Source organism: Panulirus ornatus, chromosome 15 (assembly GCF_036320965.1).
Source record: "Panulirus ornatus isolate Po-2019 chromosome 15, ASM3632096v1, whole genome shotgun sequence".
NCBI lineage: Eukaryota > Metazoa > Arthropoda > Malacostraca > Decapoda > Palinuridae > Panulirus > Panulirus ornatus.
The window spans coordinates 33,901,841-33,925,094 of NC_092238.1; the positions used below are offsets into that span (position 1 = coordinate 33,901,841).

The following is a 23,254-nucleotide window of genomic DNA, read 5'->3' on the forward strand; positions in this document are numbered from 1 at the left end:
GAGCAGCAGCTTCATCATCTGAGAACATAATTACAATCACAATCTCAAATCACAACTTAATGAAATGTAGGCCACAACACATGAAACACATATCACCCTCCTAAAATAATTTTTTTCTTTTTTACATACAATCAAAGAAGCGGAATACATGAACGTGTACACAAAACTTCAAAAAAAGAGGAACGTAATGTATACATTACAAACTTTTAAAAAGTATTAATCATAAACACGATATAAGAACTATCAATCAAATTACGATATGTGATTAAACCACAAAAGGCATTACAGGACAGACTGGAGGACTTAAGTTTTAAGAATATACCACAACTCAAGGAACATTAAATGTTGTATGTACACCATTTTCCACGACTAACTCCTCTTAAAACTGTCTGATGAAAAGTTATAGCCATAGCTTTTTCTTTTGATCTCCTTCGTCAGCCCTGGAGGCATAAGGGGATCAGATCCGACTTCCAGAGCCACAGGCGTGTTCTAGGAGACCTGCCACAGGGATGTTCAACCCTACAGTCTAGAGATGAATTCAGAGGATCCGATACGCGATTGCATCACATGGATGGATGCTCCACGGCATGAATACACCTTAGCCTGAGCCAGGTACCCACTCTATCGAGACCAATCGCTAAAGTTGGATGAACAGCTGGGTCGGTAAACCCCCTGAGGACCGATGGACAAATGGCCCGTGGCCTTATAAAAGTCCAATTATGATCCTCTTCTCTGATGGTTAGTTAAGACAATGGTGAAATCCATGTGAAGATACACACCTTCCATATAGCACAGCTCTTATCGACGCGTCTCGCGCCTACATACGAGAGTAAGAGAGAAATAGATACATGATTTATGAAGTCTTGGTCCAGTACATACTGTGATGGAAGCCTCGTGAAAACATAAGAGAATCTGTCGACGTTAGATTCAGTCTGGGTCACCCGAATACCACTATCTCTGAGGAAAAGAGGATTCCCAGAAGTTCAGACCATTCCGTAAACAAACGCTCAGAAGTTCACGTATAAATAGTAATCACCGTGACCAAGTTTTAAACTGTCCGTCCTTTTTTTTTTTCTTTTTGAACTGAATTGATAAAATACCGAAGCACCTCTCACGATTTTATATATATATATATATATATATATATATATATATATATATATATATATATATATATATATATATATATATATATTCCTATGAGTGCACGGGGAAATGAAACACGATAAGTTCACAAGTGCACTTTCGTGTAATAATCACATCATAAGGGAAGATACAACATACCTAAAAGAGGAAACCCACCATTCTTTCCCACCTCCACTTTGAACCTGCTCTCGGGCTGTCGACTACCTGAACAGTCAAAGAATCTACGAGTTTGAGAAGGCCATGTCAACAATACCAAAGAGCCATCAACACATAATGATCACACAGGAGAGGGAGGGAGGAGCTCAGATGGATAACTTGAGCTCAACCACTTACTTACTCTCACAGAAATCCATAAACACGACAACCAAAGTGGGGCCCAAGAGGGAGAGCCACTCTAACACCTTCTACATGGGCATAAAACCTATTTGTTTCAAACGTGATCGTCATCATCCCCCCCCCCCCCTCAAAGCCAGCAAGGTAACGCCTAGAGTAGACGAAGACAGGCGGCCGCATCCATTCTCTAGCTGCCTGTGTAATGCATCGAGACCACAGCTCCCTATCTACAACCAGGTCCCAAAGACCTTTCCATGGTTTACCCCGGACGCTTCACGTGCCCTGGTTCAGTCCAGTGACAGCAAGCCATACATAAAACTTACCAGCACTAAAAAAAATGCGAGTTTGATACAGATAAAAAATCCAATAACCTTTAAAATGGTTCTTAAAAATACCATTCACATAATGGTTTCTTGGCATCCATGACTCATCCTTAAGTAAAGAAATTCCCTGGTAATATTTACGAGGCTTCCACCAAAGTCTGGACTGTGACAAAACCGTGGATATAAAAAAGAAAACGTATATAGTTCTGTCTCTAATTTCCGTATCATAAAGTTTCATTCGAGCGTCCTTGGAGCAACATTCCACATCACAGCTAACCACACACGATCCCTCACTGCCCCCCCAAAACCCATCCTAAACCTCCGTGAAAATTCACTGAACACAGTGACATCTTTCACGAGTTAGTGAGAGGACTGGAGTTATGAACTTGGAAAGGTTTTAAACACACACACACACACACCACTGCATCCCGTGCTGTACAAATAGGACAATTGGGAACTCCAATGTGATGAAATGCTGGCGTTGCTCCAGACACCTAGACATCCGGTGTGTCTGCCCATCATACAGCAATCTCGTCTAACTCACACGAATACACAACTCCTCCTCCCTCAACGGAATCGGAGTTAAAATCAATCGTCCGTTCTTGTGATAGCATCGCCCCCTGGCACATGTGATCTGCTACACCAGTCTTTAATTAGAGGCCCCGAGGGAGAACGGACGACCTTGGGTCTGATTGGCATATACACACTCTTGTTTGGTTCATCTAGGGAGACCCGTGTGGCTTGTGAGGTGAAGTCAGGACCCCCGTGAGGCGAGTGTGGTGCTGTGAGGTGTGATGGTTGAGGGTCACGTCCCTCATGTTTCTCATTCACGGTCTCGATATACGATCAAGTATATAAGCAATTGTATTTCTATATCAATATTTGTATGGCTATCTATTCATTCCTTTCACTCAGAACAAAATCTCGTTGAAGTTAGTCTCATTCTCTCCATATATATATATATATATATATATATATATATATATATATATATATATATATATATAACACATAATACCTTCCAACAGCCAGCATTCGAACCCAGGACACGTGTGTGTGTGTGTGTGTGTGTGTGTGTGTGTGTGTGTGTGTTACCGGGCTCTGCCTGCTCGAGGTTACATATCGAGTGAAAAGTGACCTCTGGTGACACTGTGTAACTGGGAGTATAGTCTCGTCAAACACTTACCCACTCCAAACGAGTCCTCATTTCCCTACTACTGGAGGTAGCGCAGCCTTGTGCCGCCGGAGCCTTCAGAGGTCCAGTGTTACTGGTGATACGTAGGTCGTATTCTCTCTCTCTCTCTCTCTCTCTCTCTCTCTCTCTCTCTCTCTCTCTCTCTCTCTCTCTCCCCGTGAGGTACAAAATTGGTAATTACACACAATAACAGATCCAATAATGCAAACACGCACTTCCTAATTACAATCCCTTTCTAAACCCCAACTCATATCCAACTATTCAATTAAAAACACAATACCTCAACCGTGCAAATGATATAATTCAATTTCTCCTCTCGAACCTGGTTACCCCACGTGATGAAACAACCGACGAATCTCTCTCCTAAAAAACAAACAAACAAACAAACAAAAAACGGTGTTGTATAGATCCCTCACTTACCTTGATGAGAAGTCATTCCATATCTAAAGTGATGTTTTTCGCTCCAGTATGGGAAGTACAGCTGATTGATCTGGCATGGTCTCGTCCTGCCATCTCTCTCAAACGCCAGAGTGGACTGAAAAAGCCTTCCGACTCATTAACCTCTCTTTCCTCCCTCCCCGTCCATCACCTCAAATTTCACCATTCTTTCCCGTCCATCTTGATGCTGCTGACGCCTTCTACCTGTTCTGGGGGGTATAATGTCCGCCACTTGAGGCTTGAGGTCGTGCCATGCGACGAGCTGCTGCTTCCCATAGTTTGTGTTCGGAGGTCACGCACACGAGGAGTGACCGTTGTAAAGCCACCTCCTTCCCCATAACGTTAAAAACCGTGGTATTATCTTCATACTTCAGTCGTTCCCTCTCCCTAAAGCCTTCCCATCATTGAAAGTCCGGTCTATAAACACCTAAGGAAGGTCGAATTAAATCTCTTCATTCTTTTTTTTTTCCTTCTTTCACACCTCTCTCACCCAAGATGGCCCATATACGATGCCTATCCCGCGAGACGAGAGAAGAAAAACACTCGTCTCGTTACGAACAAACATGAATCACACACACACACACACACACACACACACACACACACACACACACACACGTGCGAGTCTTGGAAGCGCCGACTCTGCCGCTCGAGGCTATAACCCAGATGGTAAAGTTAAGGAGGGAGGGATGGAGGGAGGGAGGGAGGGAGGGAGGGAGGGAGAGAGGGAGAGAGGGAGGGAGGGAGGAAGGCAGGGAGGGAGGAAGGCAGGGAGGTAGGGAGGGAGGGAGGGAGGGAGGGAGGTAGTCGGGCGGAAAGAACGAGGTAAAGAATGTTATGGATCAGGAGAGACGAAGGAGAATATCCAGGTCATTAGACCCGTACACGATGGGTTTCCCTCGCTCTGAGAGGCGCGGCTATCTAGGGTGAGAGACGCGGGGTCGTGTCGACGTACGACATGTCGTTGCGTCCCTCAGTGAGGGGCGGGGCGGGGGCTTGGCAGCAACGCAGAGCAAGCACTGTATTAAAAAGGCACGACGACACACGGGGTGTCGTCGGGTGGTGTGAGTAACTATGGCGCGGAGGGAGACGACAGAGTCCGAGATGGTTCGAGGTAAACTCTGGCGGGAGACGTGATGGGAGGAGAAACGCTGCTGCGCCCCCAGAGACCACTTGCTTGTCTTCCTCAATCGGGCGACCACCGATGCCAGACCGCTGATGAGCTGAGGCTAAGGCGTGATGAGGGGGCTCGTGTGTGGGAGGATGAAGTGGCTGGGGCTGGATGGAAGGGTTAACTGGCTGGTTGGCTGGCTTGTTGATTGCTGGTTGATTGGCTGGCTGGTTGATTGGCTAGTTTACTGGTTGGCTGGCTGGCTGGCCGACTGTATGGTTGACTGGCTGGCTGGCTGATAGACTGTATGGATGACTGGCTGGGTGGCTAGCTGACCGACTAAATAGTTGATTGGCTGGCTGGCTGGTTGACTGACTGACTGACTGGCTGACTGACTGGCTAGCTGCAATGACTCGTAGGAGTCCTGGCGGAGACTCACGAGAAAAGCCATCAAACGCAGGTGCGTACCACGGAGTAGGAGAACAGGGTCGAGGACGAGGGTACCTAATCCAACACAGACGCTGACCACGTCAACAAAACAGATCACACAGGGTGAGGGATGAAGCACTGCGGGTCACTGCCGCTCCAGCAGTGACCTGGACGATCACGTGATGACAAGAAACGGTGATATTTAAAGTTATCGTACAGTGATGAAAAATGTTATCTCGCTGTTCTGGGTCTTGAATTGCCTCGCACTGATTGACACTGCATGTCACACACTCACTCACACACACACACACACACACACACACACACTATCATACTTACCCTAACTTTTAAGCCCGTACACAATATATCAAGCTCCTTCCCTCGCACTACATATATATATATATATATATATATATATATACGTGACACACTAGCACTCACATAACAACCACGTATTGATCCATGCACAATATCCAACAGAACACATCTCGCAGTAGTTCTAACACATCAATACTTCTCACACACTTGTCCCCCATCAGGAGCTCACACGTCACACGTCTCACATACTTGTCCCCCGTCAGTAGCTCACACGTCACACGTCTTACACACTTGTCCCCCGTCAGTAGCTCACACGTCACACATCTCACACACTTGTCCCCCGTCAGTAGCTCACACGTCACACTCCACTGAGGCGAGGCCACTGGTCATCCTCGTCCATTCCGTCGCGGGACCCACGGGAGCTGTGGGTTCGACCGACCACATCCCCGCCAGCAGGAGCGGCACGTTTGGCCTTGCCTCTCCCCACAGATTCACAGGGTCGGATTCTTTCCACAGTTCGCAGGGACGGACGCATCCTCCACAGTGGGAGAAAACTCAAGTGGGAACTTCAATAGCAACAATTTTTTTTCCATACAGTTAAAAAAAAAAATCATGGTCTTGGTCAAAAGTGTTTTTTAACGACTCAATCGCCATCGTTGACCTAACACGCCTACGAGCTAAATGGACGAGGCTTTTTAAACGATTTTTTTTCGTGGTAGTCCACTGACCTCTCTTGTCTAGTCACATGACCTCCGGGTCTAACATGCCAGCTGCTCTGACACAATGTCTTTTTAAGTCTAATGGGTTTAGCTGGAGTCCTACAGTAAACATGAGGACCTGGTGAAGGAGAGTTAAAGATTCTGAGGTCCTGAGATGATGATGATGGTGATGATGATGATTAAGCCTGGATGGCATGAAGACCATCCAGTGGTTCGTTCTTCATCCCGTAGAACCTGTTCTTCCCCCACTGCGGTTTCAGACAGACCATCCGGTGGTTCGTTGTTCATCCTGTATAACCTGTTCTCCCAGTGCGGTTTCAGACAGACCATCCAGTGGTTCGTTGTTCATCCCGTAGAACCTGTTCTTCCCCCACTGCGGTTTCAGACAGACCATCCGGTAGCTCGTTGTTCATCCTGTAGAACCTGTTCTTCCCCCACTGCAGTTTCAGACAGACCATCCGGTGGTTCGTTGTTCATCCTGTATAACCTGTTCTCCTAGTGCGGTTTCAGACAGACCATCCAGTGGTTCGTTGTTCATCCCGTGGAACCTGTTCTTCCCCCACTGCGGTTTCAGACAGACCATCCGGTGGCTCGTTGTTCATCCTGTATAACCTGTTCTCCCAGTGCGGTTTCAGACAGACCATCCAGTGGTTCGTTGTTCATCCTGTAGAACCTGGCGACTCACTCTTCTTCTCCCAGTGCGGTTTCAGACAGAGGATACAACATCCCCCCCTCACCCTAAACCAACCAACCATCACAGATGGTACTACACCACTGTCCTCCCAGCACGAAGAAGAACAGAGGTAATTACCCCATCTTAACCATGATTGGCATGGTTGTTTGACGTGACTACTTGCACAGTAGGACCAATTCCTTCCTATACAAACCCGAGGCGAAATTAACATAGCTATACTGCATATTTTCCCCACCGCCCCACAAATGACAACACAGTCCTTCTATACATACAGCTAAACTTATACCGAGACACTGGTTCACCGCCCCACAAATGACAACACAGTCCTTCTATACATACAGCTAAACTTATACCGAGACACTGGTTCACCGCCCCACAAATGACAACACAGTCCTTCTATACATACAGCTAAACTTATACCGAGACACTGGTTCATCCTCTTTGTGAGCAAGATGAGTCCCGAGGAGATACAAACAAAATAATACATTCCTGTGTGAATGGTACACTTGTCAATTCAACTTTGTTGTGTCCCCCATAAAAATAATCAATGCAGCTCCATTATGACTCGTGTTTCCCCCCCATAGATAATTTTCAACTCCCACGAACATAACACGTCCCCCATGTCCCATTGAATACACGACCACCACATATCCATAATGATGGAGGAACCATATCTTTCCAACTCATTGTCAAGTCTCATTTCCCGTCACTACACTCGACTCTGGACAAAGTCGTCTGGATTTTTGAGGCTTAGGGGTACAATTCTGGCTTTGTTCACCAAGCACGAGGGTGTCATTTTCCCACCAGCGTGAACATTGAAGTTCTTCAGAAGAACAAATCAAATTATTCGCCGTGTTCTATTTGCTTTTAGAAAACGCCTCAACTAACTGCATTATTCACAATAAAAACTCTTGATGAAATCAAAAGTACGATGATTTATATGCATGAAAAAATAATATTAATATCAGTGTTAAATACAGCAGATATTGTCCAAGGTTTTATTATACTTTTCTGCGTTTGCAACGACTAAAAGAATATGAAAATATCAATATTTAATGTTTATTATGCGGGAGGCAATAAAGGAGGAGAACTCATCCTTGTGAAGGAGTTGGGTATAGAGGCCTTTGGCAGGAGGGACATGTATGGTGGGTGGGGAGACTTAAAGTGGGAGAAGAGGTTAGAAGACCTGGCTGGGGAGACTTAAAGTGGGAGAAGAGGTGAGAGGAACTGGCTGGGGAGACTTAAAGTGGGAGAAGATGTAAGAGGAACTGGCTGGGGAGACTTAAAGTGGGAGAAGAGGTGAGAGGAACTGGCTGGGGAGACTTAAAGTGGGAGAAGATGTAAGAGGAACTGGCTGGGGAGACTTAAAGTGGGAGAAGAGGTAAGAGGAGCCGGCTGGGGATACTTAAAGTGGGAGAAGAGGTTAGAAGACCTGGCTGGGGAGACTTAAAGTGGGAGAAGAGGTAAGAGGAACTGGCTAGGGAGACTCAAAGTGGGAGAAGAGGTAAGAGGAACTGGCTGGGGAGACTTAAAGTGGGAGAAGAGGTAAGAGGAACTGGCTAGGGAGACTTAAAGTGGGAGAAGAAGTAAGGACCTTTCACGGGGAGGTATATATGAATGCTGGAAGGAGGGAGAGTACTTGACAGTGAGAGCTATTTGACTACGAGAGGCAGTACCTGGTGCCTAGTGGAGGGGTGTTTTTACATTCACGACACCTCATTTACCTCCCACTCGAAGCCCCACTTTAAGTTGGTACTTGGTCATTGAACTCGCCCAACGGGAGAACGTAATAGCGGTCGAGATGGGTGTATCCATATGGCATGGTCGTAAAGGCCTACTCTTTTTTTTCAAATAGCCGCTGAAACGCGAAGCAAAAAAGCAAAGTGAATTAGATTTTCATCTCGTCGCCCCTTTCAGCAGCACAACATTTCAGGGGGGCGCCACTTTCTCGAGTCGATCTCCCCAATCACTTCAACCATGATCTACGTAGCGACACGGGAAAATACATTTCTGTGTTCACCTGAGTCCAATCTTCTGTGTCAGGGTTCTTGCACAGCACAATCTACTCACGAGCCTCAAAGGAACATCCTCCGAGCCTGATCATTACTGGTTACAAGTCTGACACTTTATATATGAGCGTGAAACCTTCAATGAGGAGGCTGTCCACGTCGGTCCCTCACAACTTCTCCTCAGAGCCGTACGAAGAAACTTATGAGTGGATCTGTGTGTCGATATCCTGCAGGACCTGTGTGCCGGTATCCTGCAGGACCTGTGTGCCGGTATCCTGCAGGACCTGTGTGCCGGTATCCTGCAGGATCTGTGTGCCGGTATCCTGCAGGACCTGTGTGCCGGTATCCTGCAGGACCTGTGTGTCGGTATCCTGCAGGATCTGTGTGCCGGTATCCTGCAGGACCTGTGTGCCGGTATCCTGCAGGATCTGTGTGTCGGTATCCTGCAGGACCTGTGTGTCGGTATCCTGCAGGACCTGTGTATCGGTATCCTGCAGGACCTGCGTGTCGATATCCTGCAGGACCTGCGTGTCGATATCCTGCAGGACCTGTGTGCCGGTATCCTGCAGGACCTGTGTGTCGGTATCCTGCAGGACCTGTGTGTCGGTATCCTGCAGGACCTGTGTGTCGGTATCCTGCAGGATCTGTGTGTCGGTATCCTGCAGGACCTGTGTGTCGGTATCCTGCAGGACCTGCGTGTCGATATCCTGCAGGACCTGCGTGTCGATATCCTGCAGGACCTGCGTGTCGATATCCTGCAGGACCTGCGTGTCGATATCCTGCAGGACCTGTGTGTCGGTATCCTGCAGGATCTGTGTGTCGGTATCCTGCAGGACCTGCGTGTCGATATCCTGCAGGACCTGTGTGTCGGTATCCTGCAGGACCTGCGTGTCGATATCCTGCAGGACCTGCGTGTCGATATCCTGCAGGACCTGCGTGTCGATATCCTGCAGGACCTGCGTGTCGATATCCTGCAGGACCTGCGTGTCGATATCCTGCAGGACCTGCGTGTCGATATCCTGCAGGACCTGTGTGCCGGTATCCTGCAGGACCTGCGTGTCGATATCCTGCAGGACCTGCGTGTCGATATCCTGCAGGACCTGTGTGCCGGTATCCTGCAGGACCTGCGTGTCGATATCCTGCAGGACCTGCGTGTCGATATCCTGCAGGACCTGTGTGCCGGTATCCTGCAGGACCTGCGTGTCGATATCCTGCAGGACCTGCGTGTCGATATCCTGCAGGACCTGCGTGTCGATATCCTGCAGGACCTGCGTGTCGATATCCTGCAGGACCTGCGTGTCGATATCCTGCAGGACCTGCGTGTCGATATCCTGCAGGACCTGCGTGTCGATATCCTGCAGGACCTGCGTGTCGATATCCTGCAGGACCTGTGTGCCGGTATCCTGCAGGACCTGTGTGCCGGTATCCTGCAGGACCTGCGTGTCGATATCCTGCAGGACCTGCGTGTCGATATCCTGCAGGACCTGCGTGTCGATATCCTGCAGGACCTGTGTGCCGGTATCCTGCAGGACCTGTGTGCCGGTATCCTGCAGGACCTGCGTGTCGATATCCTGCAGGACCTGTGTGTCGGTATCCTGCAGGACCTGCGTGTCGATATCCTGCAGGACCTGCGTGTCGATATCCTGCAGGACCTGTGTGCCGGTATCCTGCAGGACCTGCGTGTCGATATCCTGCAGGACCTGCGTGTCGATATCCTGCAGGACCTGTGTGCCGGTATCCTGCAGGACCTGCGTGTCGATATCCTGCAGGACCTGTGTGCCGGTATCCTGCAGGACCTGCGTGTCGATATCCTGCAGGACCTGTGTGCCGGTATCCTGCAGGACCTGTGTGCCGGTATCCTGCAGGATCTGTGTGCCGGTATCCTGCAGGACCTGTGTGTCGGTATCCTGCAGGACCTGTGTGTCGGTATCCTGCAGGATCTGTGTGCCGGTATCCTGCAGGACCTGTGTGCCGGTATCCTGCAGGACCTGCGTGTCGATATCCTGCAGGACCTGTGTGCCGGTATCCTGCAGGACCTGCGTGTCGATATCCTGCAGGACCTGTGTGCCGGTATCCTGCAGGATCTGTGTGTCGGTATCCTGCAGGATCTGTGTGCCGGTATCCTGCAGGATCTGTGTGCCGGTATCCTGCAGGACCTGTGTGTCGGTATCCTGCAGGATCTGTGTGTCGGTATCCTGCAGGATCTGTGTGCCGGTATCCTGCAGGATCTGTGTGTCGGTATCCTGCAGGACCTGTGTGTCGGTAATCCTGCAGGACCTGCGTGTCGATATCCTGCAGGACCTGTGTGTCGGTATCCTGCAGGACCTGTGTGTCGGTATCCTGCAGGATCTGTGTGTCGGTATCCTGCAGGACCTGTGTGTCGGTATCCTGCAGGACCTGTGTGTCGGTATCCTGCAGGACCTGCGTGTCGATATCCTGCAGGACCTGCGTGTCGATATCCTGCAGGACCTGCGTGTCGATATCCTGCAGGACCTGTGTGCCGGTATCCTGCAGGACCTGTGTGTCGGTATCCTGCAGGACCTGCGTGTCGATATCCTGCAGGACCTGCGTGTCGATATCCTGCAGGACCTGCGTGTCGATATCCTGCAGGACCTGTGTGCCGGTATCCTGCAGGATCTGTGTGCCGGTATCCTGCAGGACCTGTGTGCCGGTATCCTGCAGGACCTGCGTGTCGATATCCTGCAGGACCTGTGTGCCGGTATCCTGCAGGACCTGTGTGCCGGTATCCTGCAGGATCTGTGTGCCGGTATCCTGCAGGACCTGTGTGTCGGTATCCTGCAGGATCTGTGTGCCGGTATCCTGCAGGATCTGTGTGCCGGTATCCTGCAGGACCTGCGTGTCGATATCCTGCAGGACCTGTGTGCCGGTATCCTGCAGGATCTGTGTGCCGGTAATCCTGCAGGACCTGTGTGCCGGTATCCTGCAGGACCTGCGTGTCGATATCCTGCAGGACCTGCGTGTCGATATCCTGCAGGACCTGTGTGTCGGTATCCTGCAGGACCTGCGTGTCGATATCCTGCAGGACCTGTGTGTCGGTATCCTGCAGGACCTGTGTGTCGGTATCCTGCAGGATCTGTGTGCCGGTATCCTGCAGGATCTGTGTGTCGGTATCCTGCAGGATCTGTGTGCCGGTATCCTGCAGGACCTGCGTGTCGATATCCTGCAGGACCTGTGTGCCGGTATCCTGCAGGATCTGTGTGCCGGTATCCTGCAGGACCTGCGTGTCGATATCCTGCAGGACCTGCGTGTCGATATCCTGCAGGACCTGTGTGTCGGTATCCTGCAGGATCTGTGTGTCGGTATCCTGCAGGACCTGCGTGTCGATATCCTGCAGGACCTGTGTGTCGGTATCCTGCAGGACCTGCGTGTCGATATCCTGCAGGACCTGTGTGTCGGTAATCCTGCAGGACCTGTGTGCCGGTATCCTGCAGGATCTGTGTGCCGGTATCCTGCAGGACCTGTGTGTCGGTATCCTGCAGGATCTGTGTGCCGGTATCCTGCAGGACCTGTGTGTCGGTAATCCTGCAGGACCTGTGTGCCGGTATCCTGCAGGATCTGTGTGTCGGTATCCTGCAGGACCTGCGTGTCGATATCCTGCAGGACCTGTGTGTCGGTATCCTGCAGGACCTGTGTGCCGGTATCCTGCAGGACCTGTGTGTCGGTAATCCTGCAGGACCTGTGTGCCGGTATCCTGCAGGATCTGTGTGTCGGTATCCTGCAGGACCTGTGTGCCGGTATCCTGCAGGATCTGTGTGCCGGTATCCTGCAGGATCTGTGTGCCGGTATCCTGCAGGACCTGCGTGTCGATATCCTGCAGGACCTGTGTGCCGGTATCCTGCAGGATCTGTGTGTCGGTATCCTGCAGGATCTGTGTGTCGGTATCCTGCAGGATCTGTGTGTCGGTATCCTGCAGGATCTGTGTGTCGGTATCCTGCAGGACCTGTGTGCCGGTATCCTGCAGGACCTGCGTGTCGATATCCTGCAGGACCTGTGTGTCGGTAATCCTGCAGGACCTGCGTGTCGATATCCTGCAGGACCTGCGTGTCGATATCCTGCAGGACCTGCGTGTCGATATCCTGCAGGACCTGCGTGTCGATATCCTGCAGGACCTGTGTGCCGGTATCCTGCAGGACCTGCGTGTCGATATCCTGCAGGACCTGCGTGTCGATATCCTGCAGGACCTGCGTGTCGATATCCTGCAGGACCTGCGTGTCGATATCCTGCAGGACCTGTGTGTCGGTATCCTGCAGGATCTGTGTGTCGGTATCCTGCAGGACCTGCGTGTCGATATCCTGCAGGACCTGCGTGTCGATATCCTGCAGGACCTGTGTGCCGGTATCCTGCAGGACCTGTGTGCCGGTATCCTGCAGGATCTGTGTGCCGGTATCCTGCAGGACCTGCGTGTCGATATCCTGCAGGACCTGCGTGTCGATATCCTGCAGGACCTGCGTGTCGATATCCTGCAGGACCTGCGTGTCGATATCCTGCAGGACCTGCGTGTCGATATCCTGCAGGACCTGCGTGTCGATATCCTGCAGGACCTGTGTGCCGGTATCCTGCAGGATCTGTGTGCCGGTATCCTGCAGGACCTGCGTGTCGATATCCTGCAGGACCTGCGTGTCGATATCCTGCAGGACCTGCGTGTCGATATCCTGCAGGACCTGTGTGTCGGTATCCTGCAGGACCTGTGTGTCGGTAATCCTGCAGGACCTGCGTGTCGATATCCTGCAGGACCTGCGTGTCGATATCCTGCAGGACCTGTGTGCCGGTATCCTGCAGGACCTGTGTGCCGGTATCCTGCAGGATCTGTGTGTCGGTATCCTGCAGGACCTGTGTGTCGGTAATCCTGCAGGACCTGTGTGCCGGTATCCTGCAGGACCTGTGTGCCGGTATCCTGCAGGACCTGCGTGTCGATATCCTGCAGGACCTGTGTGCCGGTATCCTGCAGGACCTGTGTGTCGGTATCCTGCAGGACCTGCGTGTCGATATCCTGCAGGATCTGTGTGTCGGTATCCTGCAGGACCTGTGTCTCGGTATCCTCCAGGATCTGTGTGTCGGTATCCTGCAGGACCTGTGTGCCGGTATCCTGCAGGATCTGTGTGTCGGTATCCTGCAGGACCTGCGTGTCGATATCCTGCAGGACCTGTGTGTCGGTATCCTGCAGGATCTGTGTGCCGGTATCCTGCAGGACCTGTGTGTCGGTATCCTGCAGGACCTGTGTGTCGGTATCCTGCAGGACCTGTGTGTCGGTAATCCTGCAGGACCTGTGTGCCGGTATCCTGCAGGATCTGTGTGCCGGTATCCTGCAGGATCTGTGTGTCGGTATCCTGCAGGACCTGTGTGTCGGTATCCTGCAGGACCTGTGTGTCGGTATCCTGCAGGATCTGTGTGTCGGTATCCTGCAGGACCTGTGTGTCAGTATCCTGCAGGACCTGTGTGCCGGTATCCTGCAGGACCTGTGTGTCGGTATCCTGCAGGACCTGTGTGTCGATATCCTGCAGGATCTGTGTGTCGGTATCCTGCAGGACCTGTGTCTCGGTATCCTGCAGGACCTGTGTGTCGGTATCCTGCAGGATCTGTGTGCCGGTATCCTGCAGGATCTGTGTGCCGGTATCCTGCAGGACCTGCGTGTCGATATCCTGCAGGACCTGCGTGTCGATATCCTGCAGGACCTGTGTGTCGGTATCCTGCAGGGGTATGTGAGGTTACTATCTTTGTTTAACGGATGGGGTGGTGAGGGAGGTAAATGCGAGAGTCTTGGAGACGGGGGCGAGTATGCAGTCTGCGGGAGATGAGAACACCTGGGAAGTGAGTCAGCTGTTGTTTGCTGATGATACAGCACTGGTGGAGGATTCGAGTGAGAAACTGCAGAAGCTGGTGACTGAGCTTGGAAAAGTATGTGAAAAAAAGAAAGTTGAGAGTGGCTTGTAAGGGATAAAGTAAATTGGAACGATGTGGTACACTGGGGTCGACCAGGTCATGTGAAGCGTCTGGGGTAAACCATAGAATAGCCTGTGGGGCCTGGTTAGGGAGCTGTGGTTTCGGTGCATTACACGTGACAGCTAGAGAATGGATGTGAGCAGATGTGCCCTTTCTTCGTCTGTTCCTCGTGCTACCTCGCTAACGAGGGGAAACGGCGATCAAATAAGAAAAAAAGAAATGATACTAATAATCATATTGTAATAATAATAATAGAAATAATAATAATGATAATAATGATAATAATAATAATAATAATAATAATAATAATAATAATAATAATATGATGATGATGATGATGATGATGATGATGATAATAATAATAATAATAATAATAATAATAATGATAATAATAATGCATTTAGCTATAATAATAAAAAAAACAAGCGATCAAATCATACCACAGCACGTAATTCCCGGTAACGCTGGGAGGGGGAGATGGCCGCCCACTCCAAATATTAACCACGAACTAATAAAAAGATAATAAATAATTTATCACAGCCAGGAGGAGGAAGGGCTGGAATATGAGACCAGACCGGCCTATGATGGTATAATACTCCATAGAAACTTGAACGTAAAAGAGCTGAAATACAAAAAAAAACTTCAGACGCGACTGAAGTTTCCCCAAGGATTCGCGAAACTTGGAAACTTTAAAGACACTAAGGGAGAGGTTTCTTTTCAGCGTAGAGAACGCCTGGGTGGAGAGAACACGCCGTGGAGAAAACCTTACAAACTTGAAACCCAGGAGACCATGGCCAGGGAGGTGAGGGTTTTGCATTAAACAACCGAATGAGGACGTCGCTCAGATGTAGAGAATAGACACACACACACACACACACACACACACACACACACACAGATATACTGACAAATGTGATAAACAGACAGACACAGAGAGAAAGAGATACACAGACATCCAGACAGAAAGACAGACAGACGACAGTTAACTATCGACCAGACATGTTATTCCACGCCTGGGTATCGGAAGGGCTCGTGACGCCGTAGCAGTGAACCAGCACCACTACAGTGGCTGTTCATTTCCCCTCCCTGGCCCAGGTTACTGTTCATTTTCACTCTCTCTTTCTCTCTCCCTGTTTTACACCCGCATACGTATACGTTGGAAGACGCTGGCGTTTACACCACAAAGACGCACTCTATCCAGCTTACACGTACAAGCACTTGACACCATGTAATTCACAATGTCTTTTCAATCGTAACGCTAGAGTTTTCCTTGCGGTGAGCGCTACGAGCTGGCCCGGCCTGATGACACAAGCAACGGAAGCCCAAAGGGGTTGAAAAACCCCCAGGAATGTAAAACTCACCCCAACCTCACTGTAAGCACAGACAAAATCACACAGACATACAGACCAACTCTCTCTCTCTCCCTCCTTCACCTCAAGACAGACAACTTCAATAGAACGACCTTTTAAAACTTCCAATACGTTAATCTCTTTACAACAGCTGAGATTCGTTTCTCGGGTCAAAGGTCATCTGATCTCATTAGCATACTGGATGCGGATGTAATTAGGGTAGGCGTGGCTTGGGTGGGTGTGGCTTGGGTGGATGTGGTTGAGGACGGGTGTGTAACTGGGATAAGGGTGTGGGTGGGATGGCTGTGTGGCTGGGATGAGTGTGTGGCTGGGATGGGAGTAGCTGGGACGAGAGTGTGGCTGGGATGTGGGTGTAGCTGGGACGAGAGTGTATCTGGGGATGTGGGTGTAGCTGGGACGAGTGTGTGGCTGGGACTCGTGTGTGGCTGGGATGAGGGTGTAGCTGGGACGAGGGTGTGGCTGGGATGGGTGTGTGGCTAAGGGTACATAGAGTGATACAGTACGTGTAGCAACGGTCATATGCATATAACTATCTCTTTATGTGTTGACCTCACATATCCTCACCGTGTACGGTGACCTACATAAGTCACTGGCTTCGAAGAATGGTTCCAGGAGTGAGGGAACCGGGTGGGTACCTGGAGTGAGTCAGTCAAAGACGACAAGACATGAAACACTGCGTATACAGACAGACACAGGCAAGATATGAGAGAAAAGACACAAACACATCCTATTTTTTTTTTCTCTCTCTCTCTCTTTCTTCGCACAATGTCCTCACCACCCCGAGCCTTTCTGAATCTCCCCAACCTAGCTCTCCCTACATGCATACGTGTCCTCACCCACCTCACGTCTATCGTAACCTCCCCATCTCGTCCCCCTTAGTCTCACCTCTCCTCTCAGCGCCCTCATTCCCCCCTCATCTTCCTCCATGTCGTCCATCACGGCTCTCTCTCTCTCCCCCTCACCTCTTGAACTTCCATCCTTTAACCTGCCTTCTCTCCCCTCCCGTCCCTCAGTCCTCCTCCCGACAATGCACAGCCAACACTTCCCCGCAACCCACACTTGACAGGGTAAGTGTCCACTTTGTTACTTCGAGTCAAGTGCCTCTCCTCAGCCACCGTCCGCTCTCCACACTTTTCTCCACACTTTATTTCTACTTAAATCCTCACATCAAAGTCATGCTTTTCCAAGAAACGCCACCAAGAAACTTTACGTCTGCTCGAAATGTCTCGTAAATACGTTCCTGCTACGCCTTTAATACTTCATTAGTCTTCCGAATAAGACTCTTATTCTTTTATATATATATATATATATATATATATATATATATGTATATATATCTTGCGAAAATGTTTCGTAATAAAATGTGGTATGTGGATAGTATGTAAGACCCTGAGTCACAGAAGAATAAAAACAAAAACACCAGCTTCCAAATCCACCATAAAAAGTTACGCATTTTTTCTTTATCTTTTTTTTTTCAGCGTATACAAGTGTGTTGGTCCTGCGTTCCCTTACAGCCGCCTTGTCTCGCGGTCCTGAGGTACTCTGCCCGGCTCTATACGCCGGGTTAAGACCACCGCCTCCTCCTTTTCCTCTTCTTCCTCCTCCTCCTCCCGGAACAGGTGTCATTATCTCTCCCAGCCACCTCATACTGTATTCATTATCAGCAATGACTTGGTTAAAGGGGAGCTGGGAGATGTGAGTGACAGAATGAGAGAGAGAGAGAGAGAGAGAGAGAGAGAGAGAGAGAGAGAGAGAGAGAGAGAGAGAGAGAGAGACTGTGTGTGTGTTCTTCTCTTCCTCCTTCCCATTTCTTACACCTCCACTTCCCAACACTGGCAGACCTCTTTGCATACGTCAGCAGCAAGTGTGGCAATACTCGCCTCTACGGTGGTGCTCTCTCTCTCTCTCTCTCTCTCTCTCTCTCTCTCTCTCTCTCTCTCTCTCTCTCTCTCTCTCTCTGCTTAACGCCCCTCTGCAAGAACCCTCGTCCCCTCTCGTCCCCTTGACGAGTGTCTTGCTCATCCATTCCTTCCTGTGGGAGGGGCGCGCCTCCCCTTCCTCAGCCTGCAAAAGACCACTTGTTATCCCTCTCTCGTCCTTGAGAGGCCACTCCATACTCCTCCTCAAGCTTTGGACGGGTTGTTTATTACCATCTTTCACACAAGGAGGCTCCCTTCCGAGCCTGTCTCGTCTACAGGTAAGACCGCGTCTTATCTTTCCTCACTCTCGAAAATTACGTTTGGTATTCCTTCTAACCCAGGAAGGGGTGAGGGAGGGAAGAAGGGCGTCGCTTCCTACACCCCCTTACACACATGCTGAGGAGCGGTCGCCCCGTCTCGTTCCCTTCAGTCATCCTGAAGGCTCGCTCCTTTCCCTCCTTTCACTCGAGAGAGGTCACCCACCTCCCTCCCTTCCCTTCCCATAACTCAGGGTCGTTACTTCCTCCTCCTTCTTGTCACCCTGGAGAGGTCCTCCTGTACCCACCTCTCTCACCAGGGATGGGGGCCTCATGCCTCTCATCTCTCCTCACACGGTGACAAACCTCTCCTTTGCGGTCTGGCTGTGTGTGTGTGTGTGTGTGTGTGTGTGTGTGTGTGTGTGGGATGACCGATGCCAGGAGGGTCTGGCTCTGGAGAGAGACCTGGCGCCTTCTTCCTTTCTTTCATCCAGACATTACGTCCGTCCATCTCTCTCTCTCTCTCTCTCTCTCTCTCTCTCTCTCTCTCTCTCTCTCTCTCTCTCTCTCAGCTACTCTCTTGTCCTTAAGCACATAGGTCAGCCCTCCTCCTCCTCCTCCACCCACTCCACCACCACCAACCTCCTTCTGGCGTGGCGTGTCAACACACACCCACGGGTTGGGAATAAACGAGATGAAACACTTGAGAGAACCGGAGCAGGTGCACGAATCAGCAACACACCTCGTCGTCTCCCCGGCAAATGGCATTTTCTTCCGAGACGTCCCGGTAAATCCGTGCCATACAAGGTGTTCGGCGGCGTATATGGCATACGGAAGTGCTATCAGGGCGGCTGGTGGTGAAGTTGTGCGCTGGTGGTGGTGTGCGCTGGCGGTGGTGTGCGCTGGTAGTGTTGTTCGTGTTCGCTGGCGGTGTTGTGCGCTGGTGATGTCAACATTGTGCCGAGAGTGTGGAAACACGGTCTGTAATACCCTAAGAGTTACACGGGGGGGCTGTATAGACACCCCACACGGAACTCCCTACGTATAAGTGGCATGCGAATGACCTAATTAGTATGTATGACATGGAAATGATCCTGTTGCTAGTGATATGATGGCTTGCAAGTCATTAGGCTCGTTAATGACCCTCGTTACCGACAAACACGTCCGCACCAGGGAGAACGGATCAATACACTGGCAATAGAAAACAAAATCTGGGTCTTCCCTTCGACACCCAAAGCTCATGATACAAGACAGCGATAGAGGACAGACTACAGACTGTATCCTACAGCAGATGATGATAGAGGACAGACTACAGACTGTATCCTACAGCAGATGATGGTAGAGGACAGACTACAGACTGTATCCTACAGCAGATGATGATAGGGGACAGACTACAGACTGTATCCTACAGCAGATGATGATAGAGGACAGACTACAGACTGTATCCTACAGCAGATGATGATGGGGGCAGATTACAGACTGTATCCTACAGCAGATGATGATAGGGGACAGACTACAGACTGTATCCTACAGCAGATGATGATAGAGGACAGACTACAGACTGTATCCTACAGCAGATGATGATAGAGGACAGACTACAGACTGTATCCTACAGCAGATGGTGATAGAGGACAGACTACAGACTGTATCCTACAGCAGATGATGATAGAGGACAGACTACAGACTGTATCCTACAGCAGATGATGATAGAGGACAGACTACAGACTGCATCTTACAGCAGATGATGATAGAGGACAGACTACAGACTGTATCCTACAGCAGACGATGATAGAGGACAGACTACAGACTGTATCCTACAGCAGATGATGATAGAGGACAGACTACAGACTGTATCCTACAGCAGATGATGATAGAGGACAGACTACAGACTGTATCCTACAGCAGATGATGATAGAGGACAGACTACAGACTGTATCCTACAGCAGATGATGATAGGGGACAGACTACAGACTGTATCCTACAGCAGATGATGATAGAGGACAGACTACAGACTGTATCCTACAGCAGATGATGATAGAGGACAGACTACAGACTGTATTCTACAGCAGATGATGATAGAGGACAGACTACAGACTGTATCCAACAGAAGATGATGATAGAGGACAGACTACAGACTGTATCCAACAGAAGATGATGATAGGGGACAGACTACAGACTGTATCCTACAGCAGATGATGATAGAGGACAGACTACAGACTGTATCCTACAGCAGATGATGATAGTGGACAGACTACAAACTGTATCCTACAGCAGATGATGATAGAGGACAGACTACAGACTGTATCCTACAGCAGATGATGATAGGGGACAGACTACAAACTGTATCCTACAGCAGATGATGATAGAGGACAGACTACAGACTGTATCCTACAGCAGATGGTGATCCTAAAGAATAAAAGAACAACGCTATAAGGCACTGTGACAAAATGGAACAGATTGCAACTAATTAGACGACATAAACAATTACACACACACACACACACACACACACACACACACACACACACACACACACACACAGCCTAAGCCAGGTGTGTGTGTGTGTGTGTGTGTGTGTGTGTGTGTGTGTGTGTGTGTGTGTGTGTGTGTGCTCTCATATGAGTAAAGACATGGTGCATATATGCAAGATTAAAAGACAGGGCAGCACTAGTGCAAAACTCTCTCCCCGTAAAACACACACACACACACACACACACACACACACACACGCACACACACACACACACACACGGATGGCTCTCTTGCTAAACCCCCTACCAGGAATATTGCCCTGGTCTGAGCCAGTCAGGAGCGAGGGACGGTGAGTGGGAAGAGGAGGAGGAGGAGGAGGAGGAGGAGGAGGTTATTCCTCCAAGAAGATGCGTGTGTGTGTGTGTGTGTGTGTGTGTGTGTGTGTGTGTGTGTGTGTGTGTGTGTGTGTGTGTGTCTGGGGGGAGAAGGGGCCTCCAACTGCCGCCACCTGACCTGCTCACGGTGATTAGCACAAAGTTTCCCGACGCGTCACAACACAGAAACTTTGATCAACGTTAATATATATATATATATATATATATATATATATATATATATATATATATATATATATATATATATATATATTACAATATTCTCCTACCAACTTGTGAGCAATCTGATAGCAAAACTGTTTACGATCAATATTTATCCTCCGCTAGGATGCTGGGGGACGTAATGAAGGCACTCGTCACTCCTAGAGAAAACATGGGACTCGAGCCAGTGAGTAGCCATCCCTGACCCTCCACAGCTCCAGCTACTGTAGGAGGAGGAGCTCTGATAAAGCCTCAGTTCCGGGAAGTTCAACCGTCTCATTTGCGACACACACACACACACACACACACACACACACACACATACGGGCCAGCCAGACGTATGGCGAGGGACGTCCTGGAAGAGGAAGATGCGTGGGAGGGACTAGCGAGTGAGGGTGAGGTGAGGGAAGGAGGAGGCGATGATGAGAGCTGATGAAGTTGGCAGCAGCCCTGGACGGGCCTCCACCTCCTCCCTCCTGCTCTTCTCTCTTCCTTCCTGTTCTATTGTGTTTCAGCCGGAAAGGAGGAGAGAGAGAGAGAGAGAGAGAGAGAGAGAGAGAGAGAGAGAGAGAGAGAGAGAGAGAGAGAGAGAGAGAGAGAGAGAGAGAATTAAGGGAAAAAAAAGAAGAAAGAGCATGAGAGGCGACCACACGTAGAGGGTGTCATATGCCCAGATCTGAGGCGAAAACATTATTATACGAATGTTTGAAGGGAAACACTATCCTAACTCGCGCGCGTGCGCACGCGCGTATGTGTGTGTGTGTGTGTGTGTGTGTGTGTGTGTGTGTGTGTGTGTGTGTGTGCGACGGCGGGAGTCACCCAAACGGAGCAACCTCGGTGGTGGGAGGGAGGGACTCAGTCAGCTCCCTGTCAGCCACCTGTCACCGGGTCGGCCCACGACGGTCGGCTGACTGCGCAAAAGTCAGCTGACTGTTGCCTGACGACGTGAATCAGCTGACTCCCCCACCCACCCCACGTGACCAGAGTGGCCGAACAAACTGCCGGTACGAACTCGGCGTTTCGACGACTCAGCATGAGTCACTGACAGAAAACGATCATCCCCATCATACGAAGACCACACCAGGTAATGTGGATGACCTTTATAACCATAAAACCCCCAGAGGGACCATCGGAAATAAGACCTCGTAAACCAAAAAAAAAACCAATAATAAACCACAATGCAAAACACGTCAAGAAGAATGTATCATAAATACGTAAGGAGGAGGAGGAGGAGGAGGAGGAGAGAGAAAATACGAGTAAAGGACACTGAAGGAAAGACCGACCACCACTGGGCGAAAATCAGGACCCGCTCACATTACGAAACTAGGGGACAGGATCAATGACTTGAACCCTTCCCCCGTTCCGTGCGTGCTGAGAGAGAGAGAGAGAGAGAGAGAGAGAGAGAGAGAGAGAGAGAGAGAGAGAGAGAGAGAGAGAGAGAGAGAGAGACCTCGATGAGGAGGAGGAGGAGGAGGCAATCGCATGACTGTTTCCTCGCCAAAGAGGAGAGTAAGATAACACGGGAGGAAGACAGAATGCGAGCGAGCGAGATGATCTTACCTCACGTTCACCTCGCACGAGTTGAGGCGACCACGGCGATCCGTCGCCTCTCGGGGTGGGTGGGTGTGGGAGGTTTTTAGAAGCTATATCATACAATACCACTTTCGAATGTCAAGTCTATGTTTATACATCAGAGAGGAGGAGGGGGGGATATAAGGTTGCCTGAGGACTGGACACTGGAATGTGTCATTCATGTAAGCTCAGTAATTGTCGTCTGGATGATGAGTGAGGTGTGTGAGAACCGTGTGTGTGTGTTGAGCAGTATTATACTGTATGCTTTTCTGTCAGGTTACATTGTGCTTTCTTTTTTCTTTTTTCATTTGCTTCTCATCCCTTTCCCCAAAAAACCTTTGATATTCACCACTGCTTTACTTTTAGCCTGTCAGTACTCCTGAGTTCGTTTT

General features: G+C 49.9%; 1 long non-coding RNA gene across 1 annotated transcript in view; it reads right to left on the reverse strand.

The window, feature by feature from the left end:
- The window catches only part of LOC139753849 (uncharacterized), a 427,945-nt gene that overhangs the window by 181,691 nt on the left and 223,000 nt on the right, over window positions 1-23,254 (reverse strand). The gene's annotated exons all lie outside the window — the stretch shown is intronic.